Source organism: Corvus hawaiiensis, chromosome 28 (assembly GCF_020740725.1).
Source record: "Corvus hawaiiensis isolate bCorHaw1 chromosome 28, bCorHaw1.pri.cur, whole genome shotgun sequence".
Taxonomy (NCBI): Eukaryota; Metazoa; Chordata; class Aves; order Passeriformes; family Corvidae; genus Corvus; species Corvus hawaiiensis.
In genome coordinates this window covers 4011793-4024087 of record NC_063240.1, presented here as the reverse complement: position 1 = coordinate 4024087, position 12295 = coordinate 4011793, and the positions used below count along the sequence as shown (strand labels likewise).

General features: G+C 58.1%; 1 long non-coding RNA gene across 1 annotated transcript; it reads right to left on the bottom strand.

Annotated features, from left to right (window-relative positions):
• Positions 1–6329: 6329 nt before the first annotated feature.
• LOC125317845 lies at positions 6330–10849 on the bottom strand. The gene is made up of 3 exons (XR_007200198.1): positions 10693–10849; positions 6679–6898; positions 6330–6571 (listed from the first exon to the last, which is right to left on the bottom strand). It is a non-coding gene; the product is annotated as an uncharacterized LOC125317845 (long non-coding RNA).
• Positions 10850–12295: the final 1446 nt, after the last annotated feature.

The following is a 12295-nucleotide window of genomic DNA, read 5'->3' as shown; positions in this document are numbered from 1 at the left end:
GGACACCTTTGGGTGACTGCTTCGCAAATATTTTCCTCCTGGACCTCATTCAGGCGTTCAAGAAATTTGGCAGCAATTAAACTTTTCCCCCCAAAACAACATTTTTTCCCTCCGTGTAGAGTTCAGAGAAATATGTTGTTTTCTTAAACATGAAAATTATTATTTGGCCAGTGCTTCCTGGTGGAGCAGGGGAGACACCACGGGCAGGGTGAGACCAAGCTCCAAGGTGTCCCTGGCCGTGTCCCTGTCCCTGCGCTTCCTGAGGAGTAGGGATCACGCAGCAGCCTTTGCCATGGGGAGAAGTTCTTTGGGGAGCTTAGCCATTTATTTTGCTACTCCTATGAAAAGGAACATCCCTGGGAGACCTGGGCTGTGCCAGGGCTTACAAAAGCCCCACAAATCCACCTGGATTTGGAAATGAGGGTAATTAACCACTGAAGCTGATGTTGCACCATGGTGGAGCCTCCGTTACGTGGCGCTAAGTCCAGGCTGGGGATCCTTCTAGGACAGACCTGGAGCAGAGGATCTGAGGGGATCCCAGAGAGCTGCTCCCACCCCTGGATGGTGAGGGAGTCCAGGGTGGATTTGCTTTTTATTCACTTTGAACTCTTGATGTCTTGCGAGGCCACCTAAAAACAAAGACTAGACAAGAATAAGGGAATAAAGGTAGGTAGTTATTTGAAGGGCCTTCAAAGGTACATCCTGGGGAGTCCAGGGTACTCTGCAAGCAGGACACCGAGCTCCCAGGCTGGAAGGAGCTCCCCAGTTCCACAGGGAATCTCAGAGAAACAAGCGGTGACTTGCCCATCCCGGCGGGAAGAGAGGCAGGGAAGGTGGCAGAGATGGATTTGGGAAGAAGAACCCACACAGGTGATGCCTGGTCTGTGTGAACATTCAAAAAGAATGAGTTTTCCCACCCCAAAACCTCCAGCATCCTTGGGGTGAGCCAAGTGTCCAAGCATCCCAGATACATCCTGTGCCACGCAGCGGGGACATAACTGGGGAGGGTGTCACGGGTCTGCATCTGCTCTGATTCACCAATAAGTAGGTCATAAAGAGAGCTTGGTTTCCTGCTGAGTCCTCCTTCCCAGCTCCTGCTGGTGTTTACATCCTCCTGCCTGTGGTCAGCAGGGCCTGGGAGGCTGGGCATGCTGGGGATGCTGACATGGGGCTGGGCTGGGGACAGGAGGGTGCCCAGGGAGCACAGGGTGAAGCTTCTGGGCCTCATGTGGGAATAACACAGAGACCCCCCAGTGCTGGGCACTGCTGAGGCCCCAACTCCAGTTCTGGGGGCAGGTTTGGGCTCCTCGTGACCAGAAGGACAGTGAAGGGCTAGAGCCAGGGATGGGAACAGAGCTGGGGAAGGGGCTGGAGCCCCAGGAGTGGCTGAGGGAGCTGGGAAAGGGGCTCAGCCTGGAGCAAAGGAAGCTCAGGGGGGACCTTGTGGCTCTGCACAACTCCCTGGCAGGAGGGGGCAGCCGGGGGGGTCGGGCTCTGCTCGCAGGGAACAGGGACAGGACAAAAGGAAACAGCCTCAAGTTGCTCCAGGGGAGGTTTAGATTGGATTAAAAAATTAGAGACTTCTTTTTTCCCACAGAAATGGTTGTAAAGCATTGGAATGGACTGCCCAGGGCAGTGGTGGAGTCACCACCCCGGAGGTGCTCAAAAACAGTGTGGATGTGGCACTTGGGGACAGGGGCCAGTGATGAACACTGTGGCAGTGCTGGTTGATTTTTAGACTTGATGATCTTAAAGGTCTCTTCCAGCCTTAAGGACTCTGTGATCCCAATCCTCCCTGTATTTGAAACTTCTTTCTCTCAAAGCTTCCCCCTCAGTCCTCACCTCCTTGCTGAGCCCTGCTGCCTCCTCTCCACCTGTCTCCTCACAGCAGACACCTTGGCAGGGACTGTCCTGTCCTCTTGGCTGGTCCCTTCCTGCTCCCTGGGACTGATGCCCTCTTGCAAGACCCCAGATCCCAGGCAATGTCCCAGGCTTTGTGACACGGGACCGGGTTTAACCTGGAAAGCCTCGTCCCGGCTCCTGTGCTGCTCTGTCACCCCTGGGGCAGGCAGTGGGCACCGAGGGTCTCGCTGGGACTGCTGAGAGCAGGCAGTGCAATCACAGAATCCCAGTTGGTTTGGGGTGGGAGGGACCTTAAACCCATCCAGTGTCACCCTCTGCCATGGGCAGAGACACCTTCCACTGTCCCAGGTTGTCCCAAGCCTCCTCCAAGCTGGGGGACGGAGCAGGGGCTTCACAGGAGCCGAACCAGCAGCCTCAGGGCGCAGCTGCCAGGGTTTCATTGCTGTGTGCCCACGAGCCATGCTGGGCAGGCACTTTTGCTGCCGGTGCCACCAAAACCAGGGAACAGGGGACTCTGGCAGGCAAGTCTGAGAGAATCCAGTTGCTTCACTCGAGGCTGGTCCTACCTCCTTTGTCCTGTGGCACCTCGGATGGAGATTTCCACCCGAACTGCTGCTGGTGAGGGATTTTTTTTTTAAGAGATACCAATTGCAGCAGCTGCGGTTCAGGGCCACGTGTGTTTATTTACTGCTTTGGCTGCTGTGGGCAGAGGGGCAGCAGCAGCAGGGCAGGGAGGATGAGATGGGAGTGCTGGCATCCCACATTCCCACTGCTGTTAGCTCAGCACGGGTGAGTCAGAGCCCTGGCGTGGATGGAGACAAATGACTTCGCTCCGTTCTCACATCGAGCACAGGGCGAGTCAGGAAGGCAAAGGAGGCATTTTGGCTCGTTATTGCCCTGCTGATCACTCTGTCCATGCCCAGAAAGGCCCCGGAGCTGCCTGGACAGGCTCCATCCCACTGCCATCCTCAGCTTTTGGTACTTCAGCTCCAGGACTGCAATTTCCTGCTTCCAGGTATAAAAACACAGGCGAGTGACCTGGGAACCTTGCTAATGCTGAACAGTCAGATAATCCCTCTAACTCCTGGCTCCACAGGGCAGGAATCTGTCCTCTGCCTGGCTGGGAAGCTGTTTCGCAAATTGTGGTGGGGAAGAAATAACAAGAGCAGCAGGAGATGTGCTAACGCTGGATGTGCCTTGCCCAGCATTTGCCTCCATCGCTGCCTCGGAGCCCCTCAGGAGCAATGTCCCCACTCCTGTTCCCATCTGCAGAGCTGGAAATATCTCAGTGTTTCCTCACCAGGCAGGGCAGGGGCTCCAGGCAATCAAAAACCAGCACCAGCAGCAGCAGCAAAGCCAGGAGCACCCCACACGAGGTGTGGCTTTGGAGCCTCCAGTGCCTGAAACTCCTGCTCTGTGCAACACCTTGTGCAAGTCAGCCTCCACATGGCACAAGCCTTGTCAGGCCCCACAGGGCTGGTCTCGGGGTCCAGGAGAGATTCCCCACCAATCCCTCAGCACTGAGCAATCTCCCAGGCACCCCGTGATCTCCGCTCCAGGCAGGATGCCATTCCGGGCAGCCCAGGAGGCTTTGTCAATCTGATCACCCCGGGCTTGTTTTGAAATCCTGACAGGTTTAAAGCCAATGCCATAATTGCTGATGGTGACAGCGAGAACAGGAGTAATTAAAGGACATTCTCCCAGCGCTGTCATCTGTCACATGTGCCTCCAACACAGCGATGTGTGCGGAGAGGCTCTGCCTTGTGTAACTCCCAGGGAGCTGCTGCAGCTGCAGGGGCTGAGCAGGGACTTGCCCCGTTCTCCCCTTCTTGTAGACGAAAACATCTAAACCAGGAGGGAGAAGAATCACCTCATTCTCAGCCGTGCACAGCACAGCCAGGCCTTTCTCAGCCACAGGGCTGCCTGGAGTCCTGGGAGGTTTTGGGTTTAGCAGCCACAGAGCAGGGAGGAGGCTCTCGCCAAACCAAGCCCCTGCACCCAGCAACTTGTCACCTTTATTTCATAAAATCCTAGAAGGGTTTGAGTTGGAGGAACCTTAAAGCCCATCTCATTCTACCCCCTGCCATGGGCAGGGACACTTTCCATGAGACCAGGTTGCTCCTGGCCTTGAACACTTCCAGGATGGCACATTTGCCTGAATGTTGACTCTGAAGAGATGTGAAAATGGCAGGGGACAAAGAGAAAGTTCCTTTTTGCTGGGGCTGAGCCTGCAGCTCCCCATCCCCGCTGGCAGGGCCTTGGCAGCAGCTCAGAGCCAGGGAGCTGTGTTATCCCACGCCGCAATCCTGCCCGGAGTGGCGCAAAGCTTTGGCAGGAGACCCCGGAGGTTTGTGCAAGTCCTGGGAGAGATTTGATAGCAGAATCTGCAACCAGCCCTGGGAACCAGAGACTTCTCCATGCAGGGCTGGCTCTGAGGTCTCAACGAGGAGAACCCCGGCCTCTCTGTGCTCCCTGCTCCCCACTGGGCAGAGAGCAGGAGCTGCTGCCTCTGCTTCAGGAAGGGGAATTGGAGCCTTAGGAAGTTCCTAAGAAGGCAGAGCACAGCTTTGCCTCCTGCCCCATCTTCTGGTGGTCAGTGATTTAATACTTCCATAGCTGGAGGTCCTGGGCCATCCTGTTTAACCAGTCACAACAGGCCAGTCCTGCCCATGTTTATCTGAGCCTTTTGAAGGTTATTTTTGTGGTCATATTCTACAGCAACAATGTTCTGTTTAGTTAGTGCTGGCTGGAAAAGCACCTCCTCTTAGAATCCCAGAAAGGTTTGGGTTGGAAAGGACCCTAAAAAGCATCCAGTGCCACCTCTGCCATGGCAGGGACACCTCCCACTGTCCCAGGCTGCTCCAAGCCCCAATGTCCAGCCTGGCCTTGGGCACTGCCAGGGATCCAGGGGCAGCCCCAGCTGCTCTGGGCACCCTGTGCCAGGGCCTGCCCACTCTCCCAGGGAACAATTCCTTCCCAATCTCCCATCCAGCCCTGCCCTCTGGCACTGCCCCCTTGCCCTCCTGCTGCCTGATGGCTGCACTGGGAGCCCTTCACTTCTGCAATGGGAAATCCCAAGCAGTTGTTCCCTGTTCCCCTCCTCCAGGCCCCTCCAATGCATCCCCTGCCGCCTCCCCATCCCACCCTGCTAGTTCCCAGTGCTCATCCCTGTGCCTTGGGGATTTTCCCATCTCTATTCAAAGAAGCACATCCCATCCCAGCAGCTTTCAAGCTCTGCCTACAAAAATGAAGGGAGATGGGTGTTTGGCACAGTCTCCCCTTTGAAAACAGAAGTTTGGTGCGAGTGCTCCGAGGGCACAGAAGGACTGCAGGGACAGGGACATGGTGACACTTTGGAGAGCCACTGGAAAAACCTCTTGGGAGAGTTTGTCACCTGAACTGGCAAAGCCTGAGAAGGGCACAGAGGTGCAGGAGTGTCCCTGGACATTCCCCCTCTGTGCATACGCCATGGGAAGATTCTGATGCCATCTCCAGGGCTGTGCCAGCGCTGATCTATTGGCAAACTTGTCCCCATCTCCCAGGGCTGCTGCCCCAGGCACACTGGGAATCACCAAACACGGAATCACAGAATCCCTGGGCTTGGAACAGCCCTCTGAGGCCATCAAGTCCAACCATCACCCCAGCACTGGCACGGCCACCATCAAACCTTGTCCCCAAGTGCCACATCCACAGGGTTTTTGAACACTTTCAGCCACGGAGACTCAACCTCTTCCCAGGACAACCTGTTCCAATGCCTGAACTCCCTTTCCACGAAGGAATTTTTCCTAATAGCCAACGTGAACCTCCCCTGGTACAATTTGATGGGCAACCAGGGGTCTGATGGGCCAAATTCTGTGGAGAAGATGTTTGGGGACACTCCTTTTATTGAACATCCACCCTGGCCCTCGTCAGCCCTCGCCTGCAGAGACATTTCCTTTCTTCATTTAATAACTTCCTGATTCTCCACTGCGTTGTTTCTTTTAATTCCTGCCTCTCCCTGCAGGGACTAAAAGCCATCTCCAACTAATAAGACCAACTAATCCCAAGACTCTGAGTCTTCAGGCAACTCCGAGGTGAAGCTGAAGGGCCCAAAATAACCCCTGGCTGCTGCAACTGCTTCAACTTCCTGTTTGCATCAGGATGGAGTTTGGCATCAAAACAGCTCCGGGCTGTCAAATCAGCCCTGAGGAGGATCTGGCCACCCCATGCCAGCTCTGGAGGCACACAGGGGTGTGAGGGGTTGGGATGGGGGAGGCTGGGGAGGGTGACACCGGCACGGGGTGCAGGAGGAGCCTGGGGACTCTCCCGTGCTCCTGGAGCCGTTTTCCAAGCCCGGCTGGACCCCGAGCAGCTCCTGCCTGCCAGCGATTCTCCCACACCCTCGGAGAGAGGGCCAGAGGCTTGCACAAGGCTGGTGACAGAGGAGGAGGCTGCTCTGGCCTCCAAGCTAAGCCCGTGCCTCTCTCCCCTGTTGTTGAGACTGGGAAACTGGAATGGGAACTGGGAGAGGGATCCATCCCACCCACAGTGAGCCTCTCCCTGTGGCACTCTTGCCCAAAGAGGGATGGTTCCCAAATCTTATTGTTGCGTCCTGAAATCTCCCTGCAGGGCGGGAGCAGAGCACAGAGGCCCCTTGTGCTCTGGGACCACGGAGGTGAGGAGGAGCAGCTCCAGCTTGTCCAGGGATGCTCTCACTCCAGTGTTTCTCCTGCAAAAACCCAGGATATTAGCACAAACCGTGTGAATTAGGGGCAGGAGCAGCTCTGACTGAGCAGCGCTGTGGGAGCAAACAGAGAAATCCTGAGGTTTTCCTACCTGTTCACAGAAATTCTCCAGACAAGTGTAAGCCCAGGCCAGGGAAGGGAAAGACCTCAGGGTTCACCTGTCCATGGCCACGCTGAGCAGAAGTGTCACGAGCTGGCTGAGACCTGATGCACTTGAAGCACAACTGAGGTGTCAGCAAAGTGGTGCAGGGACAGGACACGGTGACATTCCAAGGAGGATGCGAGTGCTGCTTCAAGCCCTCATTGGTGAGCTGTAAACCCCAAAGTGGTGACATTTGAGGATCCTACACACAGACCTCCTGCCTGTTTGCTTGCATGTGTCGTAACCCTGGGCTGAAGTGCCCTTTGGTGCTCCTGGGGTCCCTGGAAACGCCATCCCAGCAGATGCAGCATTATTTAACCCTAACCAGGGGTGCACCTTTGGGCCTGAGGCACCTGGAGTCCATTTCTCACCTGACTCCGTGCCTGTGTAAGCTCTGGGTTTCTCTGTAGCCTCTCTGGGTGTTGGTTCCTGTACAGGTGATTCTGAATCCCTCGGCAGGGCCAAGCAGGAATTGCCATCGTGGTTGTTCCTGGTGTTCCTGCTTGGTCTGGCTGAGCTGTCATTGCAGGGCTGGTGAAATCAGAAATTAATTTTTACCAAGTCTTGCAAACAGCCTGGGAGGTGCTGGGGCAGCTGGAGGTGACAACTCCATGTGCAGGTGAGGTGGGGACAGCACCCAAAGGCAGCCCTGGCTCCCCAGGCACATCCCTGCTGTGTCTCCCTGGGGCTGTAGCCAGAGCCGTTCCCACCCTCTCTTTCCAAGGCCATGGATGTGATGCTGAACTGCCTGGGAGCAGCTGGGCCCGGGCTCTGTGCAGGGATGATGGATCAACACCTTCCCTGCATGGCTCAGCCTCCCTATCGGAGAGATCGGGCAGGGATCTGCCAGGTGCCTCCAGATCCGCTCTGAGATAGGGGCCGGGTGCTGTTTCATGGTTACACGGCGGAGGGATGCCAGAATCCACCGCTAATTACTGCAGAGCTGAGCTAATTACTGCAGGGCACAGAGGCAGCAGCTGAACAGGAGCCGGCGTGTGCCCAGGGGAGCAGGAAGGCCACTGGCACCAGGCTTGGATCAGAAGGAGTGTGGCTAGCAGGCCCAGGGCAGTGACTGTCCCCTGTGCTGGCACTGCTGAGGCTCCTCAGGTCCTGGGGACAGCTTGGACATTGAGGGGCTGGAGCGTGTCCAGGGAAGGGAACAGAGCTGGGAAGGGGCTGGAGCCCCAGGAGAGGCTGAGGGAGCTGGGAAAGGGGCTCAGCCTGGAGCAAAGGAGGCTCAGGGGGGACCTTGTGACTCTGCACAAGTCCCTGACAGGAGGGGGCAGCCGGGGGGGTCGGGCTCTGCTCGCAGGGAACAGGGACAGGAGGAGAGGGAACGGCCTCAGGCTGGGCCAGGGGAGGTTTAGATGGGAAATCGGGAGAAATTCCTTCACGGGAAGGGCGTTCGGGCGCTGGCACAGCTGCCAGGGCAGGAGTCCCCATCCCCGGAGGTGCTCACGAGCAGCGTGGATGTGGCCCCTGGGGACCGTGGCGTTGCTGGGTTAATGGTGGCACTCAACAGCTCCCGCTTCAGACCCTTCTGCCGAGTGCCCGGAGGGACCCTGGTGCCACCCAAACCCTCGGGGCGCCTCCGCCTCGTCCCGAATCCCAAAAAGCCTCCTAGAGGTCGCACATCCCACATCGGCAGCCCCCGCCGGGTTGGGAGCAGCCGCGTTATCCCAGACCCGCGTTATCCCAAACCCGCGTTATCCCAGACTATCCCAGAGCCGCGTTGTCCCAGACTATCCCAGACCCACGTTATCCCAAACCCGCGTTATCCCAGACTCGCGTTATCTCAGACTATCCCAGAGCCGCGTTATCCCAGAGCCGCGTTATCCCAGACTATCCCAAACCCACGTTATCCCAAACCCTCGTTATCCCAGAGCCGCGTTATCCCAGACTATCCCAGACCCGCGTTATCCCAAACCCGCATTATCCCAAACCCGCGTTATCCCAGAGCCGCGTTATCCCAGACTGTCCCAGAGCCGCGTTATCCCAAACCCGCGGTATCCCAGAGCCGCGTTATCCCAGACCCGCGTTATCCCAAACCAGGACACCGTGCCCGGGGTCACCTCGGGCCCCAGCCGTGCTCACCCCCCTCCTGTTCCCCTGCTCCCCCCGCCCCATCCCCGGGGTCCCCCCGGACCCTCCGGGCCCCGCCACCTCCCGGACCCCCCCGTGGCCGTGCCGGTGCTGCCCCCTGCGGGTAACGGGGCTGCGGTGCAGCCGGAGAGCGGGAAAGGGGAACCGGAGTACGGGGGAAAGGGGATCGGGATATGGGGGAAAGGGGGGATCGGGATATGAGGGAAAGGGGGGGAAAGGGGGGATCGGGATATGGGGGAAAGGGGGGATTGGAGTACGGGAGGAAAGGGGGGATTGGGGTAAAGGAGGAGAGAAGGGTTTGGGGTACAGGGAGAGAGGAGGGATTGGGGTACGGAGGGAGAGTGGGGGCCGGGGTGCATGGGGAGAGGGGGATCAGGGTACAGGGAGAAAGGGGGGATTTGGTTGCAGGGGGAAAGGGGAGTTTGGGGTACAGAGGGAGAGGGAGGATGGTGGTTTGGGGACAGAGGTGAGACTGGGGTACATGGAAATAGGGGGGATCGGGGGACAGGGGGGATTGGACTGTGGGGGTGAAAGGGGGGATTGGGGTATGGGGGGAGAGGGGGATTGGGGTGCTGGGAAAGGGGGGATTGGAGTACAGGGGGAGAGGGGGATTGGGGGTACAGGGGGAGAGGGGGTCTGGGATATGGGGGAAGAGGGATTGGGGTATGTGGGAGAGGGGGGACCCAGGGTTCAGGGAGAGGAGAGGAGATCAGGGTACAGCAGGAGATGGAGGACCTGGGGTGGGATACGGGGGAAGGGAGCACCCAGGGCAGGGGGAGGCGGCGGATTGGGACCCAGGGGCAGAAGGATAATTGGGGTATGGAGGAAAGGGGGATTAATGGGATACAGGAGAGAATGAGGGGCCCAGGGTACCCTGAGAGTTTTAGATCCCTGATTTCCACCAGAGAAACAAACAAAACAAAACTCCCGGGGGTTGTGACTAAATGATCTTTAAGGTCTCTTCCACCCCAAACTGGTCCACAGTTCTACCAATTTCTTCTAAGGGCTACCAGGGCCTGCATGAACCTCTTTTGCCTCCTCCTTGGGGGTGGTTGGGGTGCACATGGGGACTGTTTCGGGTTTTTTTGGTATCCCAGATAACAGAAGCAGATTCCCTACTGGCTTGTAAATCTTCACGGAAGTTGATGCCATCCTCCTGCTCTGCACATCCACTGCACACTCCCAAAGTGCCCTGAGGGTCTCTGGAGCGAGTTGTCTTATCACAGAATCCCGGAATGGTTTGGATTGGAAAGGGACCTTAAAGCCCATCCAGTGCCACCCCTGCCATGGCAGGGACACCTCCCACTGTCCCAGGCTGCTCCAAGCCCCAATGTCCAGCCTGGCCTTGGCCACTGCCAGGGATCCAGGGGCAGCCCCAGCTGCTCTGGGCACCCTGGGCCAGGGCCTGCCCACCCTCCCAGGGAACAATTCCTTCCCAAGATCCCATCTAACTCTGCCTTCTGGCACTGGGAAGCCATTCCCTGGGTCCTGTCCCTCCATGCCTTGTCCCCAGTCCCTCTGCAGCTCTCCTGGAGCCCCTTTAGGCCCTGCAAGGGGCTCGGAGCTCTCCCTGGAGCCTTCTCCAGGTGAGCACCCCCAGCTCTCCTGGCTGCTGAGGATCTACATCCACCAGGATATCTGGGGGATCCTTGTGCCTGTTTTGAGGACGGGACAGCCGCGGTGAGCAGCTCCTTGTGGCACAGCCAGGGCTCCCCAGTGACTCTGGAGAGGCACCGGGCCGGGACCGAAGCAGTTAAGGCGCTGTAAAACCCGGGCCGATGATGTTGTGTTGTATAATACACAGATAATGCGGTTTTCTTCCCGGCATCCGTGCTCCAGCTTGCCTGAAAAGCTGCAGACCTGAATTTCAGCCCCTGTCAGCAGTTCCAGTCCAGCTCCCGGCGCTGTCACCCGCACAGCAGCGAATTACCGGCTCCGCGTTCGTCTGCAGAGAACCGAGATCCCTGCGAATGCATCTCCCAGACAGACACCCGCTGCAAGGCGCAGCTCGGGAATCAGCCCGGGGGAAGCGGAGCGGGGCTTTTATTGGAAGGCAAACACAAAGCTCAGCCCCCGGGGGAGCGCGGCCCAGGGGAGGGGACACAAAGCCACCCCGGCCGGGCGGGGGGGACGGGCCATTGTTCGCTACAAAGGACAGGAAACGAGCCTCAAAGGGGACGTGAAAGAACCTTGAAACAAATGCAGATCAGCGAGCGGGGATCGCCCCGAGCATCTCCCGCCTGCGCTGCCGGGGGCGGGGGGCTCGGAGCGGGGACCCGGGGACCCCTCGGGATCTGCCTTTTCCCCCGAGAGCGGGGCTTGGCGGAGCCGAAAAGGGCCAGAGGAACCTGGGATCACCCCGAACCACCCGGTTGTGACCGGGCTCGGTGGTTGTAGGATCATCAAATCAAGGAATGGTTTGGGTTGGATGGGATCTTAAAGCTCATCCCATCCACCCCCTGCCGCGGGTAGGGACACCTTCCACTGTCCCAGGCTGCTCCAAACCCCGCCCAGCCTGGCCTTGGACCTTATGGTTGGACTGGATGATCTTAAACATCTTTTCCAACCTAAAAAATTCCGTGATTCAAAACCCCCTTCCCTGCATGACCCACGGGGATGTGACTGAGCCGGGCAGGGCAGTCAGAGCTTGTCCTTACTCCAGCCCTGGGCTGCTCTCCCGCTCCTTCAGTGCCCCCAAAACTCATCCTCCATCGCCTCTGCCCGACTCCACACAGCCCCAGAACTGGGTGTTTTGGGGTGTCTCCTTAGGGCCACCCCAAGTAGGGGGAACTGATGTGGTGCCCCACTGGCTGGGAGCTCTCTGGCTGGAGAAACCGAGCTATGTTCGGCGAGAGAAGTCACAGAGGTGCCAAAAACGCATTAAAGCCAATTTTTCTACATGGAGATAGCCCTTATCTGCTCTGAAAAAGAGTGGGCTTGGTCCCTTTGGAGCTGGAGCCCCTCTCATTCTGCTCCTCCCGGTAAAAGCAGGCTGGTGTTGGAGCCGAGTGGCAGAAATGACCCCCAGTGGCCCACAAAGCCATTTCCTGCCATACAAGGCAGGCTGGTGGCCCTCTGCCAGAGGGGACAATGAGGGATGGTGGGGCCTGGCCTGTGAGCCCTCATGTTCCTGTTTACTTGGAGCCTTGGTCGTGGATCAGAGAGATTTCCCTGGCTCCTTTTTCAGCAGTTTTGACTGCAGGGGCAGCAGCAGTGCTCACATCCCGCAGGAATTTTCCTCCTGTGTGGGGTCCCTGGCATTGGTGGCCCCGTGTCGTGATGGGGACCTTGCCCAGCCCTGCGGGGAGTCCCAGCAGCTCTGGCACCCCCTGGAAGGGCAGCTGTGCCCAGGGTCACCTCCAGTGACCGCCCCGCTGGCCCTGTGACGCCAGCAGCATTCCAGGCTCTGGAGCTCGTGGCTGGCCAGGATGAGCCCAGGGCTCTGTGTGCTCCTGTCACATGA